Consider the following 12,879-nt stretch of genomic DNA (forward strand, 5'->3'; position numbering starts at 1 on the left):
AATGTATAAATACCTCTGTTGTCCTACAATAAACGGCTCCTACTCCTGCTGTATCAATCTACACAAGTTGTTTGTCACCCCCACCCCCACCCCCAGGTTAGTTTGCTGCAGCCGGACTGGGGCAACAGTATCCTGGGGCTTCATGTCAAATCCCTATCTTGAACATATGGTGGTTCTCTTTTTCCACCCTAATCTTGTACTTCATACAGATCTACCTGAATTTTACCCAGACCTAATATTGCTTATCTTTGAGGACAGGATGCCTAAAGGCCAGAAGACCATCTTCAAGTAAGGGAAGCAAAATTAGCTGGATCTAAGGTGGCTGACATCTGAGAACATCCAACTTCACTCTCATTCCATCCGCATGCTGAGGGACACTCACACCCTCCCAGCACTAGGAAGGCTGACAAGTTCCATGAGGATGACTGAAAAGAGCCACAAAAGAAGCAAAAAGAGGAGAATTCCTGAATTCCTAGAAAACTCTGCCCATTTCCAGAAAAGACATGAACCCTTTTCTCCTTTATCAGCCTATCCCCTCCCCTTCCTGACTCCCAAGGGTGAGGAAGTTGATTTGCAAGTATATCTCCCACTTCTACTATTCTATGTCAAGAATAAGTCTCCCTCGCTGCTCCATTGGCACCCGATCTTGTTACTGGGTCCACAGTACCAAGAAGGAAACAGGACCTATTTTGGGATCAAATATTGGTCACAATTCCATCTTTGATTTTCCCAACACCTCACTTCAAGATGGTAACTCTTTTTTTATTTTCTTTCACAGTACCTTTATTTATTTATTTATTTATTTTTATGTGGTGCTGAGGATCAAACCCAGTGCCTTCCAAATGCAAGGGGAGCACTCTACCACGGAGCCACAACCCCAGCCTCAGACTCTAACTCTTGAGTGCCTGAATTGACATTTCGGAGCAAATCTCTCCTCTGACAATGACTCAGCCTGGAGCATTTGCTCTTTCTCGCTCCTTCAACCCAAGGATAAGTGAGACCTGCACTCTATGCCTGGCTCCTTAGGCCTCTAAAACTATGGCAACTTCCATTCCACAACCATATGATCTTGACCGCCTTGCATGCAACTGAGCACAAAGGAGATGCCACTCTGTGAATGCCTTCTCGCTTAGGTTTTACTTCTAGATTTCCCAGTTTCCCCTATCCTACCTCGTACACATCAATCTACATTTAGCCTGGCCTTTATTTCTACACCAAGCACCAGCTCATTTCCATAGGCAAAAAAAATGGCATCCTTCTAATATGTATATCCTTTTGTTCTCCTCTGATGAGTTTGACACTTAGAGAGTTCTACATCCAGACATGAGCTAAAACCATCAGCATTTCTATGCAGGCACACAGCTGACCTCAAAACCCTAAATATGGTGCACCTATTTTTTCTTCTGCAAGAACTGATAATATTCATAAATAATGACATTAAATAGCTGTTTATGGAATCTGAACTATTCAGCTAGTTCAGGAAATACAATACCTCTTGTGCTACATGAAGGGGATACAGTAGTGAACCAGAAAGAGGAAACTGCCCTGAACAAATTTAAATCTACATAGACATGTATTTGATTCCTGATGACCTAGTTTGGGGTAAAAACATAATAATAATTGGTAATAGTACCATCTTTTATTTTTTACAACTACCTCTCTTCAAGACTGTACCTCATCTGGCCTCCTCATGTCTTGGTTTGGCATTTGGGAATTCTCTGATAATATATTTGATTACTTAGTCATGACTATACTAAGAGGAGGAAATACAGGATATAATAAATGCAAAAAGACAAAGAACTGAGTGATGTTTACAATCCAGGAAGGCTTCAGAAGTGAGAGTTAAGCAGAGTAATTTAAAACACTAGTAGAAATCTTGTAAAAGGTGAGTTTGGAGTAGCAAATAGGGTACCCCAAACAGATGAAAGAGTTTATGCAAAGCTTGTCATATCTTCAAGGAACTCAAAGAAACACCAGGGTATATAGACTGAGGACAAAAGCAGCAAATTGTGACACAAGTTTGGTAAAGGAGGCAAGGAGCAGGTTATTTGAGTGGCTATGGAGAGGCTTTTATTATGATCCCATGTACAGTTGGGAGTCATCTGTCTAGTCCTTACAACTCCAAGTATTATCATATGGAGAGCAACAGCATTGGAATCATATGGAAACTTGTCTAATACAAAACCTCAGATTCCCTCCAAACTTACTAAGTCAGAATAAGTTTACTTCCAAATGATTTCTATACATGTTAAAAAAACAAAAGGGATTAAAGCATGGGAGTGGCCTACCTAATTTAGATTTTGTTAAGCTGGTAGCTATATGGACCACAGATTTGACAGGGGGTGGAATTGGGATAAAGGAATATTCAGGAAAGTCAATTAAGTATGCATTGCATTAGTTCACTGAAAGATGTTATCATAAATTAGAGAGATGTCAGCAAGAATGATGAATTGGAAACAAATTATGGAAGTTAATTTCAGGACCTGGTGATTGATTTACAAGGAAGGGTGAGGCTGGCTGATGGTGTCACAAATAGTGCCAAAGTTTTTCACCTGATGACTGAGTGTACAATGTTGTCATCACTCATATAGGACACTACAGAAGAAACATAGTTGGGGAGAAATATGAGTTTACTTGTGGATCACATTTTTATGTCCAAAATGTCATTCTGAAAAATGAAATCTGATATTCAAAGCGTATTCTACTGTCTAAGTGGTATCCCGCATATTATTTTAGTTGTTCCTATTATCATCCTGATGAATTATTATTCATAATTCATAAAAGTCAAATGCATGTATCAGAGGAGTAGAGTTATAAATGGTGTTCAAATCTTCAGACTCTGAATTTTATAAATTCTATTGTTGTTGTTTTCCTACTAGCCCTAGAAGCATCTGGTTCCACAGAAACAAAACGGGAAAAGGGTTTTCAATAGTTGTTTGTGGAGCCCTATGGTTTCATCAGTTAACACAGAATTCTGCAGGGAACAAAGGAAATAGTTTGATCAGGCTGGGTGGTCCCCACCTGAAAACAGTGCTACTTATTTTTGTTCATGTTTTTGGCTATGAGATTTAATTTCAAGAAAAAATTTAACACCTTTCTAAAACTACTGTAATCAATACTTCCAAAAGAGAAATGCACCTACCAGTGCAGTGACACATTTTTTTTGTAAGCCAAATATCTTGCCAGGTGCTGGGCATTGAGTGGTCAGTGTGAAAGATAAGGATCCCGTCAATCTGGAGCTTTCAGTCAAGTGGAAGACAGCGAAGATGCAGAAGAAAATATAGTCTAGGGAAGGTATAGATCCTAAAACAAAAACAGAGCAGCAGGAGAAGGGAAAGAGTGGAAATTATATTAAAGAATATTTTGGAGAACAGGAATGGTCAAGGAAGGATTCTAGGAGGTATTAAAGATCTGATGGATGAGAGTCCTCAGTAGATTCTTTCGGCAAGAATTTTTCTGCAAACAGAAGGGTAAGTGCAGATGCAGAGGAGCATGAGTGCAAGCAAGCAGATCAGTCCATGGCCCAAGGAGAGAGGGTGCTCATTTCTATAACAGGGCCTACTCCATTCTTTGAGCATAAACCTGGCTGTTCTGCCCTTGATGGCTTATTTTAAAACTGTTGTTTTCAGATTTTTTTGTTTTGTTTTGGTTTTTTTGTCTTGTTTTCCTTTTCTTCTCCCTTCCCCTTCTTAACAAGGAGGCAGAGAAAGATCACTTCCCAGCCAAGGCAGAGGTATCTGTCCTTAAGCTCACATACCACAAGAATGAAGACACTCATTCCTTGGGGACTAGTGCCAGAAAACTTAAGAAATGGCTATCCTTCAAGGCCACAAGTGAACCATGACCCCTGACAGGGCACAGCTGGAATGTAGCCTTCAACTCACCTTTTTAAAAAGCCTTTTGTTCCCTCTGAAAGAATCCCAGCCTCTGGGATAGGATTCCCTGGTGTTTTTCCTTTGCTAGCAAAGAAATGAATTTTTCTTTTCTTTTTTTTTTTTTTCTTCCTTTTCTCAAAACCTTGTCCTCATTGTGGGATTGGCACTGGGGACAAGGGCAGAGCTTTCAGTAACACTTGGACTAGGATGCTGGCAATGGATCAAGGTCAACATGAAGAGGTCCATAATTCAAGCAGAACTTAGAGCACACATTGAAGAAGATGACACCCAAGTGGACATGTGGAGTAGGGTACACAATCTCAGATCCAGGGGACTGTGATGGAAAACAAAAGCTGTCGCATTGGCGTTTGAGTTTCTCCCTGGGACGCCACATGATAAACTTGAAGACAATGGAAAGCCTGAAGTTAGTATTTTATTCCTCAAAACGTTCAAATGACTTTGTAAGCAGCTAAATTAAAACCAACTCAAAGTAGACAATGCTACCTTAGCAACATAAAGTGAACAGAAGCAAGATTACACATGTTAACATTTGCAGTTCTCTTACTAAACCCATAAGAACCTGTGCTGTGGCCTGGATGTGTTTTGTCCCCAAGTGTTCCCTTGTTGATGGACTGGTCCTCAGTATGGCAGTGAGGAGGTGGCAGGACCTAGAAGAGGCAGAGTCTCATGAGAGGTCCTTTGGTCACTATGAGCATTGCCCTCAGAAGATATTAAAGGAGTCCTTCTAGGACCTCAGAGTTAATTCTCAGGAGATTAAGTTGCTATCAAAGCCAGAGTCCAGCCCCTGAATCTTTCTCTGACTTTCTGTCTGGAAATGTAATCTCTTGTTCCCATCTGCGTTCTTTCTTATAGACAGTCATCTCAGATTAGAAGTTAAAGATGTATCTATCTATACAAATATTTTTTCTTTCTTTTATTAAAAAATTTCCTTTCATATTCCAGTGCTATCAGACATGGTTACGAAAATTCCGTAACTTATGCTTCCCTAATCAAATTTTTCTCTTACTTTGATAAATGCCTATTAGTCACTGATCATCCTGTTAAAATTAAAAACAGAAAGAACAATGCTTTCTAAATATTATAAAAATACATTGTTTCAAATTCTCAAAGATTCATTTACTACAAAAAGAGAAACTTCTATTCACTGACCAAAAAAAAAAAAAAAAAATTAAAACACGAAATATACTGAATCACTTGCTTGGAATCAGCAGTTAAATTATTATCTAATGTTTACTTGTAAAATGATGATGAAATAGCAGTTCCATCATTGTGCCACAATTAATTAAAATCCTTCAAGATCCTTTCAGAGTGAATTATTGATCTAATAAATATATTTTTAAGAGGTATTTATAAATAATGCCTAGAATACTTGGCAGCCCATGAGATAAAGTATTTCAGTTTAAGTTCAGATACCCCTTGACTTGACTTACCATGGGGTGGGTTTTCAGTAAATCCATCATAAAATTGAAGATACTATAAGACAAAATTGCCTTCCATGGGCCCACTACTGAATATCATAGCTCAGCGACTCAGCACATTCTAGAATGCCCATTTTCTTGCTCGAGTGAGCACATGGCTGACCAGGATCAGTGGTTCACTGCCCCTGGCTAGAACCTCTAGAGAGTGCCATACCAACAGATTGTTGGCCCCGGGAAAAGACCAAAGCTAAAAATGTGAACTAGAGTTTCTACTTAATGCAGTTGATTTTCACATCATTGTAATTTCACTGTATGCTGAAGATCATCTGCATTTTTTTGTTTTGTTTGTTTGCTTTCTATTATTAGGAAGAACTTCCCTTCATCTTATAATGAGAGGGTGCCTCTTAAGTGAGACATGAAGCTGCATTTTATTCAAATTTATGTTTTTGTGTGCCTTGTAAAAGTACATTTCTAAAATGTACTTTTACAAGGCACACAAAACATAAAACCTGTACATGTTAACAGGGTAAAATGATGTTTTGATACATGTATACATTGTGCAATATTTAAGTCAAGTTAGAATATCTTCCAAAACATTTATAATTTTTATGGAAAAACTTTAAAAATTCTTTTTTCTACCTTTTGAAACAATACATCACATTATTTTTGGTTTATAGTTACCCTACTACTCTTCTACTATAGAATATACACCAATGCTTCTTATTTCTATCTAACTATAACTTGGTACCCATCAATCAACTTTTTCTGCACTGTCTCCATCTTCTGGTTACTACCATTCTGCTAGAATAAAAACTTTTATAGTAAGCAAGAATAAAAAGGTATGCTAAAAAGTGAGGTATGGTAAACTAGGCATAAATTAAAACAATAAATTCATATGAATGATCTTTTACTTTTTTGTTATCAAAAAGGTTTATTTTTGAGAAACATGTGGCTAATATGATTGTACTGATAAATTTTAAGTTATATTTCTTTTTCTTATTTTATAATTTAATTTTCTATTTGTTCTAATTAGTTACACATGAAGTGGAATGCATTTTGATACATCTTACATAGATCGAGTATAATTTCTCATTCTTCTAGTTGTACATGATATAGAATCCTACTGGCTGTATGGTTATATAGGTACATTGGGTAATAATAATAATATTTGATCATTCTACTATCCTTCCTACCCCAATAACCCTTCTCCTCCCTTCACTCTCCTTCATCTGAAGTAACTCTATTCTTCTCTAATCCCTCATTATGAACATATATATGTTATATATTAAACAAATATATAATATATATATGTTAAATATTACTCAGCCTTAAAGAAGAATGAAATTAAGTTATATGTTCAATTGGACTTATTAATTTCAGCCTCAAGAGCAAATGAATTGATTCTAAATTTAAATATATTTGAGAAAATAAAAACAAAATCATTTTAGTTAATTTCCAGATAATCATTGTTTTACTTAAATGCAAAAATCCCTCAAATATATTTCTGAGCTATAAATATATATCTGTAAGAACAGCCTAGGTAACAAGAAATCTGTATCAACAAGGAAAGTTGATCTACATTTTAGGTCAACCAGTACTGATAAGAAAGAATACCAGTGAGAAAGAATACCAGCTCACCTTTGTTGCTCCAAAATTGTAGATTTCCATCTCTTATTGTTTTGATATGTTTAAGAATATATTTAAGAAAATAATTCAAAGATAAATACCTTGCAAGTGACCTGATGAATCAAATAATCATGAAGAAATGAGATTACTAAGATTTAGAGTGACAATTTTTCATAAGCAATAAATCATTTAAATTATTTTTATAATAGCCCTTCAATTTTTGAGTTCAACTTCTGAAAAAATTTAGTAGACACAATTTCTTGTTACCTAGATTGATCTTCAAGGTATTTAAAAAAAGAAAAAAAAAGTTGTCATGGAAAGGGAGAATGCATTATAGTAAAAGAAATTTTGTGCATTGGGCAACAATATAATTAGAACCCTCAAATCAACCACAAATTCATTTTCACTGTTTGGACAAAAAATAAGCACTTGCATTTACCTATCTATATTTTGAAACACAACATATTTTTATTAGCATTATTTTCAAAGAAGGATTACTGTAATAAAATACCCTTTATTCTATTTATTAATTCTTACCATTTTATATACACAAGTATGTCTTTGTCTTGTATAAATTGAAAGAAGAAATACTTCTAGTCAGGCATGGTGGCATACACTTGTAATCCCAGTGGCTCAGGAGGTTGAGGCAGGAGGATTGAGAGTTTGAAGCCAGACTCAGCAATAGTAAGGCGCTAAGCAACTCAGTGAGACCCTGTCTCTATATAAAATACAGAACAGGGCTGGGGACGTGGCTCAGTGGCTGAGTACCCCTGAGTTCAATTCCCAGTACCAATAATAATAATAATAATAGTTCTAAAAATACTTTACATTTGGTGAATATGATATGATATCCTACCAGTTAGCTTTAGGTGCTGAAAGGAATCACACAAATGAATTTCTACATATCAGAAAAACAAATAAGCAAGTAAGTGTTGCTTTTTAAAAAAATTTATATAGTTTGCACATCCAACTTCAACTTACTGATCATAAGTACTCTCTAGCCTATGCTTTTTATTTCATTATTTGTTAGAAATGAACAAATATAGAGAAAAATTTAATCTTAAAAAGTAAGTCAGAGTCTCTCAAGAAGAATTACTTGAAGAACTGCTTTGGGCAATATTAAGATATATTTGTCTTCTTTACAAAGACAAACATATGGTAATAGAAAGCACCTATGAAAATAAATAGGAATATAGAAAAAATAATTACAAGTCCAGTAATAAAATAAGATGTACTTAGGAAATTCTTACTCCACTGGACAAAACTGCTTAGAGAATAATTCATGAATCATGATGAGAATTAGCTACAAGTTTCTCTTAGCTGATGCACCACTGAACATATTTGAATTTCATTTAATCTAATTGAATAGGACATTTTTCTTTTCAGTTCTGCTTTCACCCACAACATGAAGTAAGGTTAAGGAAAAATTATCCAAAAATGTTAATAATGTAAAATCATATTGTTTTTGTACCTAAACAAATCCTGTTACAATCTATTGGATTTTGGCTAGAACCAAAATCATAAATAAATTTTCCATGAATTTTGCAAAATAAATCATTCAAATGTAAACTATTTTATAAGTTTTTTTCAAATTTAGTCAACAAACTTCAGCTAATAACATCAGAGTATTGAATATATATTTCAACACAGTACTTCAGATGTCTTTATACCATAGTAGCATAATGAGGAAAGTAAATTAATGTTTAGGTACATATAAAAAGTTATAATATTTACTCTCAATTTACAAAGTGTAATAACTGCATAATGCATAAAATTCTTCTTTCTAGCAATTGATATCTATTCAATAAAACGAATACCAAACAGTCTGTCACAGAAGATTTTCCTAGAAGTGATATCACTGAGGGTTTACTTGTTATATATCTCTGATGAAATGTATCTTATATAAATATCAATTTATTGTTCAGGGCATTTTGCTAAACAAAAATATAACTGCAACATACTCTAGTTAACAAAAGTAGAATTCACTGTGAGACACCAACCCAAACAGTGTGACTAGATTGTGAACAGGCATGCAAGGCAGACTGTCACTGCCACCAGCTTGTCTTCTAAGAATAAAGTGGCACATTTCTCAGTCTGTGTCCCTGTGGAGTGTATCTAGAAAACTATAAAACATTATGCCTTTTATACAGTGGGTAGCTGACGGGTTCAGAAACAAGTGAAAACAAAGTAATAAAAGTAGAATACTTGTCTTTAAAAGGCAGTTCTTAGTAATGCTTCCCTTTGGCAATTGTTAGGTCTTTACTTTAAATTTAACAGTTAAGTATATAAAGACATAACGTTGTGTATAGTGAGTAGCACACAAGAGCTTTCACAGCAGTGTGGCATCCTTGGAGAATTCACAGAATATTCTTCAGTCGATTGCGATTCTGATGTTCCACATGGTTACAACATTTTTATTTCATTAACACCTAATTTTCAAGCACAAACCATTCAAAATGTATCGGAACAGATGTAGGAAATAATTATAATTTAGATTGAAATCTTCATCTTCTAGTCACATATTTTAGTCCATCTATCTTAAGAAAAAATTAATAACTTATTGAAGGGGATTATAAAGAGATTTTAAAAAAAAGTTTTCCAATTTAAATAAAGAGGGCCAAGATTTAAGTTACTCTTTTTTACCTATTTGCTTACTGTTACACAGATGTACAGTACCTGCTATATGGAGCTGTGTGGTTTAGTGCAGAACATGTGCAGCACTGAGAAGACAACCTACACCTTTTCAAATTTGCATTTTTGTGGGACCATCCACTGTAGCCCTTGGCCATGTAGTTTAATTCTCAGAGAGCTCTTTACATATCGTTTTCCATTTTCAACAAAGTTATCATTTTATCTCCTTAATTTGACATTTAATTTATAGTGTATAAAAACAAATACAAAAAGGAAATATTTTTCCATTACACAATTACTAAAACAACATCACATCATTTGCCAAATCCAGTCACTTGGTAGAAAGATGAACCAAGTCCTACCTCCTCCCATGGACACCTTGCTTGCTCAACTAAACTGAATAAGCAATTGTTCTAGACTTCAATAGAAGCAGTCCATGTGATTTGGATGTGGCGATCCTCATTTCATATCAACTGTTAGTTCTAAGCAATCACTGTGTCATCACTATGCAAATCTGAATGAAAATGATGTCTGCTGTGACATAAATACAATAAATAGGTCTCTCTAAGACCAGCTTCCTCCTCATTTTCAACCCATCTGCTCATATTTTTATTCATGGCATCTTTTTAATCCCTCCACCTCCACTCACACCCCTCATTATATCTTCATAGCCCAAATGGGTATCTTTGCACACTTCTTTGCATATTTGTGTTCCTACTGCTTCCTACCATTATAAAATTAACATTATGTAAGTACATCACACACTTTGCACTATTCTAGTATGCATAATGTCTAAAAATAAAACAATTTAAGAAAAAATAAATATTGAATTTATTCTTCCAAATCTTAGTATTTTTTATGATTTGGGGGTAATGCCAAAGAAATTTTTGGACAAGGGATATATGTAATTATCTTTGAGAAGCTTGTCCCAAACTGAGATGTTTTTCTTATAATTATGTTTTGAATAAGTCAACTTTCTCAGAAGAATCCCACGTGCATTTTGTACAACTAGCTTTAAATACATGGAAATGGACAAATGGAAATGTCCCTACCTTACAGGAAATGATCGTAGGTCTTATTCTCAAACTTCTCGGATCTGCAACATAAAAAGAAATTCAGTATTTACGATATGTAGAAACTAGTAGCCTCTAAGAAAACAAACTGAAACACTAAACTCTCATCACCAATCAGAAATGAACTAATAGTGAAGAAACAGTAAGAAGATAACTGGGCACAGTTGCCCACACGTGTAATCTCAGCAGCTCGGGAGGCTGAGGCAGGAGGATCACAAGTTCAAAGCCAGCCTTAGCAACTTAGATCCTAAGCAACATAGCAAGACTCTGTCTCAAAATGAAAACTAAAAATGTCTGGAGATGTGGCTCAATGTTTAAGCACCCCTAGATATATTAAAAAGAAAAAAAAAGTAGAAGAAGAAGAAGAAGAGGAGGACTAGGAGGAGGAGGAGGAGGAAAGAAAAAAGAAAAAACAAGGGAGTTGTCCCAATAAATAAAAAATTTTTAAAAAAGAATAATAACCAGAAACGAATTAGGGTCTCATTAGATGAAAATATGGAGCACAAATATGAGTCTCTAACATGAATATGTAGAATCTGTAGTATAAAGTAATTTTTCTTACAATCAAGATTAACTTTACTTTAAACATATTCATAACTCAATATATTCACCATTGTCTATTCAAGCTCCTAAAGTTTATAGTGCTGATGTATGAACCCTTTGAATATTATACAGCATTCAACCACTAATGTTCAATTAATTTTCAGATATCAGAAAAAGGATATAATAATTACACAGAATTTTGTGTTTTAAAAAGCATTTTCTTTTTTAAAATTTTTTAAAAAATTTTGTAATTATAGATGAACAGCATGTCTTTATTTGTCTATTTTTATGTGGTGCTGAGGATCAAACACAGTGCCTCACATGTGCAAGGCAAGTGCTCTCCCACTAAGTTACAACCCTAGCCCTTACAATGCATTTTCAAACATATTATTATTTGACTTACATAAAAATCCAGCAAGATTTATGAACATTTAGGAAACCATTTATTTACCTAATAAGATAGGAATTCCCAAGAGAAACAAATAAGATAGCTCTAAGATTGCCCAGCTAGAGAATGTCACTAGGTCATTGTACAGGACTTGGAAACCCCTGTTGGTCCCTTGTGTTCAGGAGGAAAAGACTGAAGAGTAAGGAATCCAGTTTGCCTAGAATTTCCTGGGCAGCTGCATAGAGCGAGAGATGCAGAGATTGAAGTACTCTAGAGAATTCCAGAGATCTTTAGGGGTTTCCTTTTCCTATGCAACTTGGTATTGATCAGTGCATGCCTGTGAACAAACTGCCCACATCCAGGCAAGGAAAGCGCTGGAAAATGCCAGGGAACAGTGCATGGCATACACAAATGATTGAGAGAGAAAGTTTCTACCAGCCAAGGCCAAGAACCAGAAAATTCAAGGAATGCTAGTTGGAGGAGTAAGAACACTTTTGTCTCCATGGCAAAGAAAGTCAGTCCTTGGAGAAATGGAAGCTCTGATTCCAAATTACAGGATTAAAAAAAAAGACCAAAAAGCATCAAACTATTTCCAACTAACTTAATTGATCCTAAACAAAGCTCAAAAATATTTATATGAACATAAAATATAAAAATAAATTCACCAATATCTTGACCAAATGTAAAGTCAAATGTATTCACAAGTAATTCCATTCAATCATTTTTTAAAAAAGAAAACAAAAAAGTGATATCTACTTCAATTCTTCAGTTAACCAACTTTGCACTGATATGTAAAATATCAGTACACCAAGGAATCCATTTATCTATGGAAAAGAGATAGTTACTATTTTTTGAAACATACAATGCTTTTCTCTAGTGATTTTTTAAAAATTGTTTGTGTGGTTTTAATAGTGAAAACAGAGTACCATAAACAAGCGTATGATTTCATATTGTTAAACTTTATTTAAGAACATATACTCATTGGCGCGCATCTGTAATCCCAGTAGCTGGGGAGGCTGAGGCAGGAAAATTGTAAGTTCAAAGCCAGCCTCAGCAAAAGCCAGGCTCTAAGCAACTCAGTGAGACCCTGTCTTTAAATAAATTTAGATCCTGTCTAAATACAAAAAAACAATGGGGATGTGGCTCAGTGGTTCAGTGCCTCTGAGTTCATTCTCTGGTACACACACACACAAACACATGCACACACATACAGAGAGAACATATTAATATTTATAAAATATTGGAAGCTTATTTTCTTGCATCTAGATGTGATAGATGGAACTGGCAACTAGCATTGCAAAATA

The sequence above is a fragment of the Callospermophilus lateralis genome, chromosome 5, assembly GCF_048772815.1.
Source record: "Callospermophilus lateralis isolate mCalLat2 chromosome 5, mCalLat2.hap1, whole genome shotgun sequence".
Taxonomy (NCBI): Eukaryota; Metazoa; Chordata; class Mammalia; order Rodentia; family Sciuridae; genus Callospermophilus; species Callospermophilus lateralis.